The following is a 16,172-nucleotide window of genomic DNA, read 5'->3' as shown; positions in this document are numbered from 1 at the left end:
TAGGTCAGGATGGGCAGAAGAGGCAGCTGCAGGGATGAGGGAGGAACAACCCTTCTCCCTACCCTACCCCGCCAGCCCATTTTCCTAATGTCTCTGGAAAGGCAGAGCTGAGCAAAGGGGAAACCAGGATTTTCATTTGTAGGTCTCCTAAGAGGGCAGTTTCTGGCTGGTACCTTGGGCAGGTGACTCCCAGGAAGCTGCTGGCCACTTGCTGCCCGCTATGACCACAGCCATTCCCTAGAGGGGTCACAAGAGGATCATTTGGAGCACTTTGTCCCACCAGTGCCTCCCTGCCCTTCCTGCCCAATGTGGCTCCAGGAAGCAGCATAGATCAGGGACACGGGCCGGTGCTGGCCCTCTGGGGCACTCTGCTACCCTTCCGATAAGGATTTAAACAGGTTGCTGAGCAGGCCCACTAATTAATCTTTTGTTTTTGTTTATTTTTATTGTTTTGCTATGAAAGTAATACATGCCATCTGTGGAAATTTTGAAAAGTACAGAAAACTCTAAAGAAGCAGGAGAAAAAGCCCAGACACCAAAGCAGAGTCAAGCACAACTGTTAACATGTTAATATGTTGGCTGAAAAGCAGAAGCTTTTAAAAACCCCATGTAAACATCAGTGTCAAAGTCTGCCTGGGATTGCATGGAATTAATCTTTTTAAGAAAACACATCTGAGCCAAGTGCATTTGGACTGCAGGGATTTGGAGGCACCCTCCACGCTGGGGAGTGTGGACAAAGTCTGGGTCTTCAGCCCCTGGGGTTCAGCAAGGCTTCCCGGGAGCCTCCCAGAAGGCTGGTTGGGGTTTGCCTCAGTCACAGAGATTTCCTTCTTCATATTCTTCCCTGGCAGGAGCACTTTCACGCTCAGCCTGCCCACCTGCCGCCTGCGGTGTGTGGAAGGCAGTAGAGGGTAGAGGATGGAAGAAAGGGGCCCGGGGGAAGGGGGAGGGAAGGCGCTCTCCAAAGAGAAGGGCTACCCACCCCGCAAAAGGCTGGGGTCTGGCTGGCCTGCTTCCTCCTTTTCTTTCCTGGTGGGGGTGGGGAGTGCCCAGCCCTGCTGAATCGCAAGTGAGCAACACCTGCCTTGGGAAGGTGAGTCCTTAGTGCAGGCTGCGGAGGACCCCATGGAGAATGCTACCTTAGAGGGAGGGTGAAAAGGCAGAGCCAGGATGCGGTGGAGTGCGGCAGGCAGAAGTCCTGATTGCTCCCACCACCTGCCTCCTGACTCAGCATTCCTTTCTTTCTTTTTTTTAAATTATTTTTTTTAAAGTGAATGATGTTATTTATTTATTTATTTGCTGCGTTGGGTCTTTGTTGCTGTGCGCAGGCTTTCTCTGGCTGTGGCGAGCGGGGGCTACTCTTCGTTGCGGTGCGTGGGCTTCTCATTGTAGTGGCTTCTCTTGCTGCAGAGCATGGGCCCTAGAGCATGCGGGCTTCAGCAGTTGTGGCTCGCGGGCTCTAGAGCGCAGGCTCAGTAGTTGTGGCGCACGGGCTTAGTTGCTCCGCGGCCTGTGGGATCTTCCCGGGCCGGGGCTCGAACCCGTGTCCCCTGCATTGGCAGGCGGATTCTTAACCACTGCGCCACCGGGGAAGCTTTGAGCATCCCATGACTCAGCACTTCTTTAGGGCAGTTGTAAATGGTGCCAGGAGGCAGCAAGTGCAGGGGCGCTGGCTGGGAGAGGCCACCACATGGGGAGCAAGGTAGCCCACCGGCCGTCATGGGGACCCACCTCTTAGAGGCCACCTGCACCGGTTACTGAAGGGGGGGGCGGATTGGAATGCCATGTGCTCTGAGTGGGAGGCTCCCCAGCAACTGTGACCTATGCCTGGTGGCAACAGCTTCCAGGCCCTAATGGAACTATTTATTTTTCTGAGATTGAGGGAAGAATTTGTCAAGCACCATGCTAAATGTTCTATGTGTACTACTTAATCTTCACAGCAGCCCTATAAAGTGGGTCCTGTTTTTCCCCATTTTACAGATCAGCAAATTGAGAGGTTACATGACTTGCTCAGGCCTGCACAGCCAGTCAGTCACTGGCTGGAGTTCAAATGCAGGCCTGCTTTCAGCCAGCCCTGTTGCCACTATTCCTGCTGGCCGTTGGTGTTGGGAGGTCGGCTGCAGAACCCACCTAGATAGCTGTTGCAGGAGTCCACAAAATCCCTCCCTCCTCTGAAGGATTCTGCGCCCTTAGCTCCTTCTCTGGGCACAGAAGAAAGTGTATTTATGTGCCAAAGGAGAGCCTAGATCCCAGAGAGGGAGGACCCACCCATTCTCATTCTCAGGTTTCTCTGAAATGCCGGGTGTGGGCAGGAGTGGGGTGCGAGGCCGGCTTGCAGGGGGTCAGGGCCCTTGGCTACTGATTCCGAAGCCAGTGACCCAACCTGGGCTAGAGACAGCAGTGGAGGCCGGAGCACGGGTGCCAGGATCTGGCAGCCGCCCAAACCGCGACCCCTAGAGGCCAGAGCGATTCTTCTCTCTCGGAGGGGGCAGGAGTGGGGCGGCAGGCGCGAGCGGATGCGGGATGCGGGATGCGGGATGCGGGATGCGGGATGCGGGATGCGGGATGCGGACGCGGCTGCTGGCCCTCTCCGCCACCGGCTCCCACCTGGGCCGGCCCGGCGGGCGCTGGTTGGCTCCCTGGGAGCGCCACTCGCCCAATCACACACCTGCACGGTTGCCAGGCAACTGGGACAGAGTTGTAACACCTCGGCGGCGAGAGCCAGGAGGGTGTTTTTATTTTCCTGGCTGCTCCAAGTCTCTCCTTAGAAGTTGTAGAAAGATGGCATTCGGTTCACCTTCTCAAAGGGACCACACCCACCACCCTCCCAGCTCCCAGCCCTCAGCTCCCAGCCCGGCGGTCTTCCGCCAGAGTGGCGCCAAGATTCCGGCGCCGTGTTTGACTCCTGGGGCCCAGGCCCTGCAGGGAGGCAGGCAGGCAAGGGGCCTCGGGAGCTCTTCACAGCGCCCTCATTTTGGGAAAGTCGTCCTCAGGGCAGCTGGGGACTTTCGCCTGAGACAAGATGGCGGATCCAGGGAGGACCCCGAAGGTGGGGAAGAGCAGGCTCCAAGGTCGCTGGCTTCTGAACAACCTTGGGATGGCCTTGGGATGGGTGTGGGGCACGGCTTGGGTCTGCTTCTGGCTTTACACGCAGGTTATTATCTGGGTATTTCCCAAACTTCAGTTTCTGCCTGACGCCTTCCCAGCGTCTCACCCATCTGTGAGGCACCTGCACTTTTTCATTTCCTTTTTCTTCTGTATGTTGACCCACTTTAGCTTAAATAAATGTATTTAAAAAGGAAACTTGATAACACCTCTGTAAATGGAGACAGTATCACTTGCCATAAATAGAAAGTAACTGCAGAAATAAACACAAAGAAACAAACTGTTATTAAATTTTAGCACATAGAGTCTGATCTGGGAAAGCCATAATGATAACAAAACAACTGCTTATTAAGTACTTACTCTGTGCCAGGCAGTAGCTAAGAACTTTACATGGATTAGCTCTTTTGATCAGGTATTATTAATGTCCCCATTTCACAGATGGGGAAACTGAGGTTCAGAGAAGCTAAGGGCTTTGGCCATGGGACACATAGACACTAAATTATGAACTAAGATCCAAAGCTGAGACCCATCCAAAAGCTGGGCTTTCAACCATAGCCTGTGCTGTCTCTGCATGGTGACATCTCTGGTTCCCTGCCCTGGTAACTGGGTGGTGACCCTTTCCAGGACTGAGGCAATGCTTTGAGCCCCAGCTGCAGTATGTTTTTGCCTGGCCCCAGGAAATATAACCTGCTAGGTGCTCTTATGGTTAAACCACACATTCACCCAACAGCCCTATGAAGTATCTCATTTGATAGCTCAGGGAACTAAAGCTTGGGAGGGCAGGCCACCTGCCCAGAGTCACACTGTTGCTGAGTGGCAGGGCCGGGATGTGGGTCCTGTCTCCCTGTGCAGCACTGATTCTATTTTGCACCTATTTGCAGCTCACTCAACTTCATGTAGAAAAAGGAATCTAATTCTTAGCAAACCCTACAGCAGAACTGAGGCTTCTCCCTCTCACGGGGAATCAGATCCCCACCTGGGGAAAGTTGGCATTTGTTGAGCCCAGCCTAGGCTGTGAATAGACACCTCCTCTGAGCTGAGTCTGATCTCTGGAACCGTGGCCTTCTATTGATGGGTGACGACCCCCCAGGGCCAGCCCCTAGGCTTTGGGCCACCCCACACCTCAGCAAGACTCCTGCTCCATGGGCAGGGATGCTTGTTTGGCTTTCTTATCTGCGTCCCTTGAAACATAGTACATCATCCTCTATCGAAATGAGTGACTGCTTTTCTCACTTCAGAGCTGGCTCATTCTTACCTGGAAGAGAAAGAACAAGGGAGCCTTTGGAGAGAGAAGAAAATCATATGTTATTTTTAAAAAGTATTCTGAGTGAGTGCTGAATAGAGTTCAAGAAAATTGCCTTAAAGACCTGCTCTCCATGGGGATGGTGTTTCTCATGGCTCCCAAGTATTTGGAAACGTAATTGCACATTTGTATGGGCTACTGTTTTTTATTTCTTTCTGGTCTCAGAGGTGGGCTTTGAAGATTGCGCTCTCTCTGTAATGGTTTTCTTTATCTCAAATAAATTTTGCACACCTGCAAGGTAGAACGGCTTGAAAGAAACTGTCAGAATTGGCTCTCGATTTAATAAATCTGCAAATGAAGCAGGGTTCGGTGAGGTGATGTGGTGTTAGCTCGCCCTGAGCCTCCTGTCACAGGGGTGCAGTCTAGTCCCACCCCCAAAAAGGGGCTGCGCTGTCTGCTGACGCTCTAGACTGCAGAGCTGCAGCCCACATCTTTGCTGAAACCCTTTCTCTACCCCAGGCTGAAAGGTGATGTGGGGGAAGACCCGTTTCTGTGTGGGTGTTTGGGGACTTTTAGGCCAGGATGCTAATAAGAGGCTTTTAGGTTAATTGTAGAACCACAGCTCGCCTCTGCTGGGGACTCCTCAAACCTCCCGTACCATATTTTCTCGAGGAACTAGAAGGTTCATTTTGGGCTCAGAACCATGTGGGGAGCAAATTAAGGGTTAGACCACAATGTTTGGAGCTGACAGGAGTGCCAACACCCAGGGCAGTGGGGGACCCCAGACTTGTGCACAAACCCCACCAAGCCTCTTTGGCCTACATCCCATGGAAATGTGGTAGGTGAAGGGCTAAATGCTTGGCCTCTGGAGGCAGGCGAGCCTGGGTTTGAGTGAGGGCTCTGCCGCTTTCCAGCCAGTGAGGCTGTTAGCCCTCCCCCACCCCACCCCCATGCCTGGAGCCCGACTATTTGTCGACAACTGTGGCCTCCTGCCCAGCTGACAGGAGGCACTGGCGGGCGATCAGAGGCAGGGAGGAGAGTGCTTGCTGGGGATTTACCCCCCCTCCCTACAAGCGGGCTCCATCCCTGACCGAATGTCTCAGCTCTTGTCAAGGGGCCCTCTTCGTACAGCTTCTCTGTTCTAGGTTCTGATTTCCAGTCCCCTCCCTCCCCTCTTCAGGCCGAAGGGTGGTGACACTGGTGGCTCGTTGCCTGTTATTTGCCATCCCTGAGGATTCCCTAGGCCCTGTCCACACCTTTGTCAATTGTCCCTTTATTAACTGTCCTCAAAATAACCTAATGACACCTGATGGACACAGTGGTCCTGGACAAGTCATTTACCTCTTAGAGCTTTGGTTCCCTCACCTGTAAAATGAATTTTATTATTCAACAGTTTGCTTGTGTGGTTGTAGTGAGCGCAAAGTGCTTGACCCAGGGCCTGGAAGACAGTAACCTTAGCCCTCAGGGACAGAAATGGTGTTGGGGGGGACTGGTCAGTCATCTCTGTCCTTGGGCCTATGGCAGTCTAACACCCTGCTCTCAGCTTTCCATCCATAAGCCGGGGCCTGCTGACCTGTGGCCTGGTTTGCGTGGAGGGCACTAGAAGAGCAGAATCTCATGGAACTCAAGAAACTGATATTTCTTTTGTCCTGTTTGCTCCCGTAGAAGCTCTCCATCCGACCAATACATGCACATTCTTTGTAGTCTTTATTTATTGTTATCGGGAAACAAAGCAGCCACAGATTTCATGCAACATGGTGTCCCCTGAGAATGCAAAAGAAAGAAACAGATGATACCAGATATTCCTGCTGGAGATGCCAGGTGGGGGTGGGACCCTGGACTGGGTTCTAAAACTGTATTTCAGCAGCTGCTTCTCTGCGTAAAGGAAGCACGTCAGGTCTAGGCAGCCCCTCTCTGGCCTGGGCCACTCTGGAGTCTGGTTCAGTCTTTGGGTTTGAGGATCCAGGACCCAAAAGCATAGCAGAAGAAATGGGCCTGGGAAGGAATCTGTGAACTGTTAGTGTTTATTCAAGTGTCTGTCTAGGAAGGTGAGAAAGACACAGAGGATGGGTCTCTGCTCTCAAGGGGATCACAGCTAAGTTGGGAAACTAGCACTTACTCAGGAAGTGATGAGAGCCCCAAGTGGGAGAGGGATAAGCAGGCACTAGTCCAAGGCAGACTGTCAGGGAAAGCTCTGGGGAGAAGGAGCCTTGACCTTTGGGTGAGAACAGAGCACGGAGAGGGCCTTTCAGGGAGGCCAGGTCAGAGTCAGGTTAGCCAGGCTGAGGCAGCTGGCCTGGGATTAGCCAGAAATCCAGGAGTGGAGGGGGGTAGGGCAGGGAGCATAGGGTGGGTCTGGCTTATTCAGAGTCTTCAAAGCCAGGTAGGGTACTGAGATCAGGAAGTAGGACTTCGGGAGCCCTTAGAGAAGGAATTCTTAACCCGGGATTCACAGAAAGACTTCAGGGCACCCCAGAACCTCCTGAAACCGTATGGTGCAGGGGTTGGGAGGGTCTGGGCTTTGTCTTCAGATCTTCCTGCACTGAGTCCCAGTGCCACTTTCTAGTTCCTCCTTAACCTTTTTGAGCCTTGGCTTTCTCATCTATAAAATGGAGTTAAATGGTAGTATTTAGCTTGCAGTATGTTTGGGGTAATAAATCCAGATAACGGACACATTGCACTGCTCACAGTCACCGGCACTCGGTAAAGATCTCAGTAAAGGGCAGCTGTCATTACTATGCTGCAGAATTGTGAGTGATTTTACAGAGGCGCACTTCTCTAGGGAGAGGGTCTCCTACAGCTTTCATGAGATTCCCTAAGGGGACCCTGATTCAAAAAATGTTAAGCACCACTCACTGCTTGAGAGGTTTAAAAATAGCAGCATGTCAAGCAGCAGAGAGCAGTGTTTATGTGAACGACACATGGCAGTGTGGGCCTGGGTGCAGGGCTGCCGGTGTGGAGGCTTTCTGTTCATCTGTTGGGCACACCATCCCTCCATCCGTTCATACCTGATCATCAAGACTTGCTGAGCCCTGACTCAGTCAAGCTCCTGCTAGATGCCAAGGCCCAGAGACCAAGAACAATGTGAGAAGGAGGATGTGTGGAAGCCAGTCTCCTAAGATGGCACCCGTGCCTGTTGCTCTCATGGTCTGGAGTGTCCCTTCCCACATGGAATCAGGCTGGTGGGCAGCTTGATTTAACCAGTCAGATGCAGTGGAAGTGTGCCAGTTCCTGTCCCAAGCTCTTGAAGAAGGCCGTCAGCCTCACTTTCCCAAGCCTGAGGAAGGTTTTGGGAGATCTGAGCCACAGTGTAAGATGTCTGGATCCCCTGCTAGAGACATCACAGGCAGTGACCACATTGAGAGGAGAAGCCCCAAGACCATATGGAGAGGAAGAGAGGGGCTCAGGTGTCCCAGAATCTCAGTTCTGGGCCCAGATGACCCAGTGCTCCTCTACCATCTGTCTGCAAGCACATGAGAAACCCTGAGTGAGAACAACAGAAGAACCGTCCCACGGAGCCCATTCAGCCCACAGAGCCACGAGGTCATGAAAGAGATCGTTTTGTTTTCAGTGCTCACATCTGGAATAGTTTATTACACACGTGGAAATAAATGGACCAACTGAATGAGGACATGTAAAGGCGGCTTATTCGGAGGTTGCTCCTCCATCACTTACATTTTGGCAGAGAGTCAAAGGCAGGCCGAGGAGTGGGAAAGTTTTAGAGTGGAAACAGGGAAGGCTTCAGCTGTGCCCTAATTGGCATGGGGAAGCTGGGGGCGGGCTAATTACAAGTAGGGCATCCTCTGTGATTGGTTAGGGAGCATATTTGGTTTTCTCTGCTTGGCCCTAAGTTGTAAGTGGGGACAAGAACTGGGGAAGCTAATCAAGTTCTGGCCATTTGTGACTGATTGTCACAGGGGTTACTGTTTGGCTTCCTGGACCATTCGCTAGAGATGCGGTCTGATTTCCTACAAGTCTGACTTGTCGCTAGCAGGCTGGCTTCTTGGGCTGGTTACTGTAGGTAATGGGATGGTTTCCTGGGGTGGTTACGGCAGATTGAGGGTCAGAGTTCTGTTTTTCTCTGTGGTTTGGCACTGCCTATCTGTATCTTCAGTCTCTCATATGACAACAGATTCCTACATGCACACTGACAGTGGTGAAGCCGTGCGGAATGAACAGAGCATTCTAGGTGAGCCCAAAGTGGGGAGAATCCCACTTAGCTTGTGCCGAGTCTGAAGGACAGGTAAGAATTGGCAGGCAGACGAGGGAAGGAGGGGCATTCCAGGTGGAGGGGACAGCGTGACCCAAGGCCTGGAAATGGGAGAGACTGCGGCAGACACACAAGGTTGGGCTGGTGACAGGAAGTGAATGTCGGCTTAGGACCCAGGGCACTGGACAGAGAAGGGCCACAGCCATTTGGAGTGATAGAGTCAGATGGAGAAGCTAGAGGAGAGAAAGGATGAAGGCAGGAGATTAGCGACGGGCAGCTGCACCCTCGGGAGGGAGTTTCGAAGGTGGAAGCTGAGGGACTTGGTGAACGGGACTCAGGGGAAGAGGAAAAGGCAGAGTGTGGGTTTTTTGCAGACGGAGGAGTCGGGGGTCACTGAGAAGGTGCCCCAGGGAGAGGGGAGGAGGTTTGGAGGGGGCGATGTTTGTTCGGGGAATGCTGACGATTTGGAAGAGTCTGGGCGACCCCAGGGCACATGCATGGAGCTCTTGGTGATTCGGTTTTGGAGCTAGGAGCGAGCTAAGAGGGGGATGAATTTGCATGGGTCATGGTGGCCCCCCAAGGACTGCGGGTAGTATGGGAAGAGGAAGAGGTGCCCGTGACAGGGGCTGAGAAGGAATGTCCAGAGTAGACCTGAGTTGCAGTAGACCCCGGAGAGAGCTGTGTCAAGGAAATTGCGGGGCGGTAGGGAGGAGATTTCAAGGGGAGCTTTGCCCCCAGGGGCAACTGAGTGAAGAAAGAGACTGGAAATGGTTGGGTTTGGGCCAAAGCAGGGAGTTTGTGCATGAGAAGCGGGTGGAATCCCAGGTGCAGGGGCCGGAAGGGAGAGGAAGTGGGCCGACTGCTCGGAGAGAGAGTTTTCAAGCGGTTCACCTCTGACTTGCCTCTGATGGGAGAAGAGGCGGTCGCTGCAGGGCGATTTGGGTTTAGCAGGTTTTGTTGTTCAATGGGAGAGACTTGAGCGAGTCTCTAGGCGGAGAGGGAGCAGTCGATAGTGGGGGCGTGGGGGTGGGGAAGTGGAGATGCGGGCGAGGGGGCACCCCAGGCAGGGAGGCAGCTGTCAGAAACCACGGCCTCGGGCAGAATCAGGCTGCATGTGGGGTTGCACCGGCCCACACGGTGTTTTATTTTTGGTTGAATTTGCTGCCAAACAATCGCATGTGAAAATCCTGATTCCCAGTCTCTGGGAAAATTGAATGACCTGATAACCCAAAGGCCCCCCCCCTTCCCGCAGGGCACCCGTGGCTGGAGCCTGGGCCTCTCCAGATGGGCCTGGCTTCCAAGGTGGCCACCTGTACATCCTACCTGTTCATCTCACCCTCCTGTGTTTCCTGTTTGGCCGCCCGTGTAGGCATTTGAATTGAAACCTTGGGGTGAGGAGAGGCGAGAAGGCAGGAGGCCTGATGTGGGAGGGTGCTGAGAAGGTGAGGGGTCAGGCCCAGAGGCCAAGGGTAGCGATCTGGGGAGACAGCGGATGGTTTGGAATGGCCACTGAGGAGAATGAGAGAGGAAGCTGTGAAGGCCGCATGGGATGATGCTGGCGCAGCTGCAGTTCTGGGATCAGCTAAGATTGTGAGCCAGGGACCTGCGGGTCCAGCGTGCATCCCTGGGTGATGGAATAGGTGCTGGAGGGAGGGGAGGGCACGAAGGAGGCTTCTCTGTCCTCCAGGAGCCTCCACACCCATCTCAGTGTCCTTTGGATCTGTTAATGTGTCTGGGTCATCCCCAAGACTCGGGGCCACACAGACAGGGCCCCAGAAGACAGCCTGCCCTCCCCTGTCCCAGGGATTCTCGCAGGCTGGGAGCACGCTGGGAAGCCCCACGTGGCACAGGAGGGACACAAGTCCAGGAGAGCCCTGCGTTGAGAAGTTGGAATGTTCCCGAGACTCCGGGTCATAGCCATCTCCCATCCTCTGCAGCAAGCCTTCAGGAAGCACATTTCCCCTCCCCACAGCTGTCTTCCCTTTGAAGTCTCTTCTGTCCGCACCTCTGTGGCTGGTTCTCTCAGTCACCCAGGGTGGGGCTTGCTCTCGACAGGAGAGGGGTGTCTCATCCCGGAGCCTCCCCAGGTAACGGCTCTCAGCGCGCACCTCAAGATTAAAACATCCCGTCCGCGCCCTCTGCAGGAATGCTCTCATCTGCGTCTTATTGGGAATGGTGTGCGTTTGCACACGTGTCACTGTATCACATAGAGCCGGAATGTAATTAGGCGATGTTGGGGAAAATTCCGTCTCTCTCCTGGGAATACTGGAATAATGAGCCATCACAGAGGACCAAGGAGGCTGGCGGGGGCCCGCTGACCTGAGCCAAAGGCTCGGATCATTCATTAGCTCTGGAGGTGCTCCTGATTTGTTCCTCATCCCGGCTGCATAAACGAGCCGGCCCGATCCTGAGCAGGAAGCCGGAGCTTTCGTGGAGAGCCTGAAAGGGCGCTCTGAGCTTTGAAGCAGGAAAGCGAGCAAGTCTTCCCTCTCTGGGGTTGGGGGAAGACTGAAGCCACAGCCCTCCACGGTGGCATGTGGCCATTTGATAAACCAAGTCCAGGTGAGGGCGGAAAATCCTGGGGCGAAGGAGCCAGACTTTCTGGAGAGTGGGCTGCGTGAGTGGCTGGCGGAGCTGAGGGCAGGAAGGCCCACCGGGGCCCGGGGTTGGGCGGAGAGGGGCCCTGGGTCTTCACCAGGAGAGCCAACTGAGAGAGGCGCAGGCCAACCCTGCCCTGAGCTAACTCCTCTGCACCGTTGAGGGGCAGGCAGACCCACTCCGGGTGCTCCCAGCCCACCCTCCTGCTCCACGTAAACGCGCTGGGTATCCCTGCTGAGGGCTCCTGAGGGGCATTGGCAAAGAGACAACAGTGAGACTGTGGTGGCCCCAGCCCCTCCTGCCCAGCAGTCCCACTAAGGCGCCCCCTTCTCCATCAGGCTCCAGCTTGTCCCCACGTGGCGCCACCCATGGCTCCGCATTACCTTACCCTCGGCCTCCTCCTACCACCCCATCCCCTCCCCATTCCCAGGTGGGAACCTCCAATGGGCTTCTTCGGCCCCACTCCAGGCCTTCTTTCACCCACTGCCCAGACGCTTCTTCTGGTGGAACCTCATCGGTTTTTGGCACCAGAGCCCATGCCCTCCATAGGCACCTTGCTTTCTTTGCTCTCTCTCCTTACTCCTTTCTTCCATCTTTATTTCTCCTTCTTCTCTCTCTTTCCCCATCTCCTCTTCACCTTCTCAGGTCCACAGTATTGCAGGTTGGGATCTGCTACGCCATCTTTCCAGGGAGTTCTCTTTGCTCAGCTGTCTCCTGGGGCTCTCAGATTCCTGGGCACACCCTTGCCATGCCCCTACCCCACCCCGGGACTATGGTGAGCCCGCTGCCCCATGAGAGCGTGGGTTACCCTAACGCAGCCACTGGGTCTGTCCTGCCTGCAGCTGCGTCCACGTGGTACTGGACAGATGCCCAGCCTGTGCTGGAAAAAGGAGTGGATGACAGCAGACCCTTCCCCTGCTTTCTGCTCTAGGCCACGGCCCTTCCCGGGGAGCCGTCTCCAGGGCGCATCCTTCTGTGGGGGAGTCACTGGGCTTCCAGCTGCTAATTTAGGGGAGCCCTTTGAGTGGGTGTCGGGACTAGTTTCCTTCAAGAAGCAGCACCTTCTGGAGGGCCCTGCTCTGGCCCCCTTCCTGTAGCCCCCCTCCCCAAAAGGCAAGAGTCCATGGGATCCAGGAGATGTGCCCACACGGAGCCCGTGCCCATCACTCAAGACTGGTTCTGTCCAGGAGAAACGTGGGCCACGTGTAATTTAAATTTTCTTGCAGCCACATTAAAAAAGTAAAAAGCAAAAGGCGAAATTCATTTTTAAATGTTTTTATTAAACGCAATATATTAAAAATATTACCATTTCAACATGTAATCAGTTTAGCAAGCATTCTTTTTCATACTAAGTCTTTGAAATAGGCACTTTTCAAGGGTTCGGTGGCCACACGTGGGTAGTGGCTACTGTACCGAACAACACAGCTCTAGACCACAGTCTAGGTATTTGAGATCTCAGAATCCTCTGCCCAAATGGCCCCAGCCTGCTTCCAGGGCCTCTTCCCCATTAAGACTTCTAAGAGCAGATTCCACCTAGAAGCTTGCAGAGCAGGAAGGGCCAGGATATAGGCTTGCCTCCGAGGAGGGGGTGAGTTCCACATGGACTGGTTTTTCTTCTTAGCTCAAAACCTGATCCTAGAGGCAGGGGTAATGGGAGCTATGGGGCACCAAGGGACAGAAAAGGTTGGGCACAGCCCAGGGGCAGCAGGGGGGCCTTCGGGGTGGTGGGAGGTTGGGATCCGGCAGAGGCAGCCTGGACAGGCCCATCTGGCAGAGGGGAGAGAGGGTGGGAGCACCGCAGTCCACAGACAGGTTAATGGCTCCCGCCTTGCAAACAATTGAATTTGCCCTCCTGAGCCTCCTGGCTTTGGGGAAGGGCCTCTTCTCCTGGGAGATCAGCTGGACTGCCAGAGCCACAGGGCCCGGGTCAGCTGGGCCTGATTCGATCAGGAGAAATGAAGGACATGGGGCCCACAGACAGCCCAGTGCCCAGAGCGGCCACTGGCTCAGCCCAGAAAGATAGGGCCGGGGAGGGCCCGTGTGGGGGGCCCAGGTCCATCCTAGCTCTGCCTCCATCCTGGGAGCCCCCCATCCTTGAAACACAGTTGACAAGTGTCTGTAATATACATCACCATCTCCTCCCACCTTCCCATGTCTCTGAAAGGTGGCTGAGGATGACTCACAATCAGAAAACTTGGAACCAGTCTGTTTTCCTCTGCATCTGCGTGGGTGTCCAGCACATGCTAGGTGGGGGTAGAAGAAACAAATGAAAAAGACTCCATTCTTTCTTTACTCTCAGTACTTTGCATCTTGTATCAAACCCAACTCCCAGACATATATTGTGTCTCCTCTCTGTGGGAGGCTAGTGAAACAGTTAGGGGACAGGGACTTCCCTGGTGGTGCAATGGTTAAGACTCTGTGCTCCCAATGCAGGGGGCCCGGGTTCGATCCCTGGTCAGGGAACTAGATCCCACATGCATGCTGCAACTAAGAGTCCGCATGCCACAACTAAGGAGCCCACGTGCCGCAACTAAGACCCAGTGCAACCAACCAACCAACCAACCAAACAAAAAAAACAGGGGGCAAATTGCAAACCAGAGGAGACATCATAGGACTCCAAATGGGACATGCTGTCTCATGGCTCCAGGCCTTTGACCATGCCGTTCCTTCCACCTGGATGCCGTCCCTCTTCCCCCTTAAAGGCCAGGGAAGATTCTACTCCCCCTTGGAGGCCACCTTCCCACTGTGACCCCTCCACTACCTGGCAGCACTGCTGGTTCCCACCCTCGTCCATGTCTCTATAAGCATCTTCGAGGCACCATCACGGTGCTGATGGTGCACTTGTTAACTCAATATGCAAGTAATCGTTGACCGCCTCCCAGGTGCCTGGCACTGTCCTGGGGGTTGGGACACCACAGGGAACAAGCAAACAAGGGGAAAGACAATGAACATGTAAACAAAAAATAAACAAGAGTGTTGAGTGCTAAGAGGGAAATAGAGTAGCGCACTTCTGCAATCAGGAGTGATTGGGGTGGGCAGCGGCATCTGCTTTAGACAAGGAGGTGATGCTGGAGCTGAGGCCTGAATGCTAAGAGGGAGGTGGTCCTGCAAGGGCCTGGGGCAGAGCGGTTCATGCAGGAAGAGTCAGTGCTAAAACTCCAAGGCAAACATATTGTATCATTACATTTGTATGAAACATCCAGGATAGGTGACTCCGCAGAGATGGAAAGCAGATTACTGATTGCCAGGGGCTGGATCGGGGGGAGGCAGATGGGTGTGACTGCTAATGGGTGCGGGGTTTCCCTTTGAGATGATGAAAATGTTCTAGAACTAGATAGTAGTGATGGTTGCACAACATTGTGAAGGTACTAAATGCCACTGAATTGTACACGTTAAAATGGCTCAAATTGGAAATTCCCTGGTGGTCCTGGTGGTTAGGACTCCATGCTTCCACTGTAGGGGGCATGGGTTTGATCCCTGGAACTAAGATCCCACATGCCACGCGGTGCGGCCCAAAAAAAACAAAAAACAAAACACCACCACCAACAACAAAAATAAAATGGCTCAAATGGTACATTTTATGTTCTGTATATTTTCCCATAAAACCAAACAAAACAGCCAAGGCAAGAAGGAGCTTGCTGTGGTCTAGGAACAGAAAGGCCAGTGTGGGGAAAATGGTAGAGGATGGGGGAGGTGATGGGGGCCGGTCACGAGGATGTTACGGGTTGGTAAGAAGTTTGCATTTTATTCTAGTGCAATGGGGGAGCCACTGGAAGTTTTCAAGCAGGAAAGGAACAAGACAGCACTTACCATTTTTAAAGATCCTGTGGCTGTGTGGGCCGTGGGTGGTGATGGGACCGAAATAAAAGCAGGGAGATCAGATGGGGAAGCCACTGCTGTGGTCCAGAGGAGAGATGATGGTGGCCTGGGACACGGTGCGGGCCATGGGGATGGAGTGATGAGAACAGATTTAGGATTTATTTTGAAGGTAGAACCAACGGGACTTGACGGATTAAAGGGAAAGAGAATGAGGGAAAGGGAAGAATGGAGAATGCCATTTACATTTTCAACTTGAGCAACTAAAAGGATGGAGTTGGCGTTTTACTGAGATGAGGAAGCCTGTGTGGGGAACCCCTTTAGGGTACACAGAGTTTGAGCAGCTTATTAGATACTCACGAGGCAATGTCAGGTGGGCCGTTGGGTGGGCTGATCTGGAGTTCAGGACTGAGACAACTGTCTGATCTTCACCCCCGTGGAGACGGTATTTAAAACCTGGCCCTGGGTGACCCCGCCCCGGGGATTGGTATGGGCATGGAAGAGAGACGATCCCAGGGCTGTGCCTGGGGAATCAGGCTATGTAGAGATCAAGCCGAGGAAGAGCCCCCAGCACAGCAGACCAAGAAAAGCAGCCAGTAAGGCAGGAGAAAAAAACAGCTGGTCCCTATCTCTGAAGTGAAGGAAGTGCTTCCAGGAGGGAGGGCCAACACTGTCCAGTGCTGCTAAGAGGATGAATAGATGAGGACAAAGGAGTTATCTTAGGATTTAGCGGTGTGATTAGAGGTCGGCCTCCCTGTGAGTCTGAGCGCCCAGCACATATTAGGTGCTTATTTAAAGGTTGGAGGACTTGAAATGAGCATGTTCTGCACTATGAGGCATAGATTGCCCAGAGCATAGGGGATCGAGCTAGAAACCAGGTATTTATCAAGGGGAAGTGGCTGAGGGGCCTGGGCCACCAGGGAGCCATTGTCGCAGGGAGGCTGGGGGAGGCCGGAGAGCCCAAGGAGCACAGGATTCCGGTTCGCCCACTGAAGAAGGCCTTCCTTCCACTTCTTCTCCCCTTTTCCTCTCAGGAGGTGATTCATATTTCAATATATTCCAGCTGAAAAAGGATCAGATTTTGAGCAGGTGGTAAGTCAGTACACGGAAATTTGATATATTTTGACTAATGCAGTTTGAAATTTGAAAACTGCAGACAATTTTATTCAGGATCCATTTTTATACCAACTCATTATTGGG

The 16,172-nt window shown here is 53.5% G+C and overlaps 1 protein-coding gene across 2 annotated transcripts in view; it reads left to right on the top strand.

Moving 5' to 3' along the window:
* Positions 1–16,172, top strand: part of RTN4RL1 (reticulon 4 receptor like 1) — a 73,045-nt gene that overhangs the window by 37,752 nt on the left and 19,121 nt on the right. Inside the window, exon 2 of one of the 2 annotated variants that reach the window (XR_014238160.1) lies at positions 10,362–11,562. The exons of the other annotated variant lie outside the window; for it this stretch is intronic. The gene's annotated coding sequence lies outside the window, so the exon portion shown is untranslated. Of the gene's footprint in view, positions 1–10,361; positions 11,563–16,172 lie in introns of those variants that run through there. 2 annotated transcript variants of the gene reach the window in all.

This window comes from Balaenoptera borealis, assembly GCF_965194805.1.
Source record: "Balaenoptera borealis genome assembly, chromosome: 20".
Taxonomy (NCBI): Eukaryota; Metazoa; Chordata; class Mammalia; order Artiodactyla; family Balaenopteridae; genus Balaenoptera; species Balaenoptera borealis.
This window is presented reverse-complemented; position numbering and strand designations above follow the sequence as displayed.